Raw genomic sequence first — 3,453 nt, 5'->3', positions numbered from 1 at the left:
TAAGAAATATACATGCAATATACATGCAGATACACACAGACACACAGACACACAGACACACACACACACACACACACAAAGCCTCTAAAAACACAAAGTTGGAAACAATAGTACATAAGCAAAAGAGCACTAAGGTTAAAAAAAAATGCCCAAGAGCCTAGATAAATAAATAAATAAATAACTCTTCCAAAACACCAGAGTTCTGGCCACTACTTTTGGGCAAGTCAATTTTGTAGACTCAGAGAATCCAATGGAGAAAAAAAGCTATTTTTTTTTCCTTTGCAAGCAGTTGACACTTGGAGATAACTTCTGGGTTTGAGATGGGACCTCGTGACTGTTCAAGATGATGCTTCTGTGTAGACCTAAGTGAACTGATCACCGGTGGCACTTCCAATATTAATACTACTATTACAAGCTATCTACATTTGCATTATTCTTCGTATTGCCCCTGCAAATGTCTTAATACATGCCAGATATTATGACAAATACCTTTTTAGAAATGTATCTTCAAACCTCTGGAGAACTGAAGCGATATGTTTCCACATCACTACCACCTTCACCCAATTAAAAATTAGCTGTTTTGGAGACAGAATCCAGAAGTCATTAAGGTATGTAATGTGAGCACGCTGAGCAACAGAATCAGCTGACGATAATCCCAAGCCTCCCAGCCCTTAATTTCCTCTGAAAGCTGCAGGCCTGAAACTCGAATGCCCCAACTTCCTTCTCTGCATCTCTGCGCCTGGCAGCAAGCTAACCATGCAGTAAGTATAAACATGTACTAAATTTAAACCCTCACACTCCAAAGCAAACAGCTCCTCTTCTGCTCCAGATCTATCTCCCGGGTTCATTCTATTTTTCTTAGTGACTTGTATTTAACTTGTTTCACTATTATTAGTATGTCCTGTTCCTCAGGGACCTGCCTCAAAACAATCACAGCTGACAATTTTCAGGCATTGGTTATGTTCTAGGAAGTTCTTTATTCTACTATAATGCTAATAAAGAAAGTCTCATCAACTGCTCCCTTTAACAGACTGGAAATAGGAGAACCTAGAAGTCAGCATTCCTACTCATTAGGGATTTCTGCCTGTGGCAATACTTGTAGTACTTTTCTCAATAGAATCTGTATTTATTTCTCCTTTAGTCCCGTTAACAAGTCCCAGAATAAATTCTCAAGAATATGGTTATAAAGAGAGTTATATGATTATAAAAAGACTGTCTTCTCTAGTTACTAATCTCTGACAAAATAGTTAACGACTTTTTAACTATTATTAATTAAATAATCCTCCAAAATCTTTCTTCAATGGTTTCTTCAAGACAGAAGACTATTTATGCCTACCCAAATGTGATGGTGAGCATTGGCTCAACTTGACATGACCTAGAATCACTTGGATCAGGTTGGCCCATGGGCTTGTCTTTTGGGAATTGTTTTGATTTGAAATGATGTGTGGTGGTTTGATACATAAGTCCCCCATAGACTCCAGTATTTGAATGCTTGTCTTTTTTTTTTTAACAGACTTAATTCATTTATTTTTCTTTTATAAAAACCCTTATGTGGTAGCCACAGCTGGAGCCTGAGTCCTCTGAACAGAGACTCTGGTGTGGGTCTTCACAAGATGGTCAGTGAATTCCTGATAAGGAGACTTGATGAACACAGTCTCTTTCCAGAGGTCGGGGGTCAGGTAGCTGTAGGTCTTGGAGATGGCATCAAAGGTGGCCTTGGCAAAGTTGCCCAGGGTGGCAGTGCAGCCCCTGGGTGAAGTGTAGCAGTCAGCTATGCCAGCCATCATCAAGACCTTCTTGGGCACAGGAGCAGAGACAATGCCAGTGCCTCTGGGGACAGGGATGAGACGCACCAGCACAGAGCCACAGCGGCCTGTCACCTTGCACTTGCACGGAACAGTGTGGGGCTTGCCAATCTTGTTCCCCCAGTAGCCTCTCCGCACAGGGACAATGGAGAGCTTGGCCAAGATGATGGCCCCTCGGATGGCAGTGGCAACTTCCTTGGAGCACTTGACACCAAGACCAACGTGACCATTGTAGTCCCCAGTAGCGACAAAAGCCTTGAACCTGGTCCGCTGGCCAGCCCGAGTCTGCTTCTGCACTGGCATAATCTTCAGAACCTCATCCTTTAGGGATCCACCCAGGAAAAAGTCAATGATCTCAGACTCCTTAATGGGCAGGGAGAACAAGTAGATCTCCTCCAAAAACTTGATATTCATGTCCTTAACCAGGCGGCCCAGTTTGGTGACAGGGATACACTCCTTGTCTTCAGCTTTTCCTCTACGAGCCCAGCGGCCCCTAAGACTGCTGCCAATCCTCCGCGGAAGCCACAGCGGCCTCCTAATCCTGGGCCCCTGGGTCCTCCGGGTCCTTCCGCTGCATTGGCGTCATCTGCCATTTGGTGTTTTCCCGAAGAAGAAGTTGAATGCTTGTCTTATAGGGAGTGGCACTATTAAGAGTTTGGACTTGTTGGAGAAGTGTGTCACTGTTGGGATGGGCTTTAAGGTCTCCTATGCTCAAGCTCCACCCAGTGTGGAACTCAGTCCCCTTTCTGCTGCCTTTGGATCAAGATGTAGAACTCTGTTCCTCCAGCACCATGTCTGCCTGCCACCTACCTTGATTCCAGCCATGATAATAATGAATTAAAACTCTGAAACAGTATCCCAGCCCAAATTAAATGTTCTCCTTGGTGAAGGTGTCGTTTCACATCAATGGAAATCCTAACTAAGACATAATACTAGAAGATACTCCTTACTTTAGCTGTCACTATTCCTTGAGTTTATGGTCCTGGGCTATAAAAGTAAGGACAAAGCTATAGAGAAAATATCTTCTGTACTGTATGGATATATCAACTTTCAATTAAAAAGCCTATGGCCTATGGCTTAGGCATGTAATAAAGGTGGGGCATCTGGGAGGAGAAAGAATTCTGGGAGAGAAAAAGAAGATAAGTCATTGAAAAGATGTGACAAGACAGATGCATGATACCTAAGCACAGGTAACTAGCTGCATGGCAGAAGGTAGGCTAGAATAAATGGGATATTTTAATTTATAGCTACTCAGAGAAAAGCCTAGCTATATGGCCAAGGTATTTATAAATAGATTTTCATTCTGAGTCTTATTTCTGGGAGCATGGGGCTGGGCTAAGAACCAGGGCTTACTCCTACAACCAGCAAGCAAACAATCAAACATGCAAGCATTCATTTGTCTTTTCTCTTGAATACAGATATGATGTTACTAGTTGTTTCAAATTCCTGCTGCACTGGCCCCCCCTTCAGGGATGGACTGTATGCTAGAATTGTTAGTTAAAATAAATCTTTTATCTAAGTTACTTTGTGTCAGGGTATTTTTCAAAGCAATAAAATTTATAGCAGCAGATCATAACTATCATTCTCTTCATGATTCTCTGTGGGAAATATCAACTGAGGCTTTTAAAGTGTCCACAGGCTGAACTGG

At 42.5% G+C, this 3,453-nt stretch overlaps 1 pseudogene; it reads right to left on the bottom strand.

Moving 5' to 3' along the window:
* Positions 1-1,497: 1,497 nt before the first annotated feature.
* On the bottom strand, positions 1,498-2,398 carry LOC114609524 (annotated as a pseudogene).
* Between the last annotated feature and the right edge of the window lie 1,055 nt (positions 2,399-3,453).

The sequence above is a fragment of the Grammomys surdaster genome, unplaced genomic scaffold, assembly GCF_004785775.1.
Source record: "Grammomys surdaster isolate TR1022 unplaced genomic scaffold, NIH_TR_1.0 125974, whole genome shotgun sequence".
NCBI classification, from domain to species: Eukaryota; Metazoa; Chordata; class Mammalia; order Rodentia; family Muridae; genus Grammomys; species Grammomys surdaster.
Note: the sequence above shows the minus strand (reverse complement) of the source record. Positions and strands in the feature narration are given on the sequence as shown.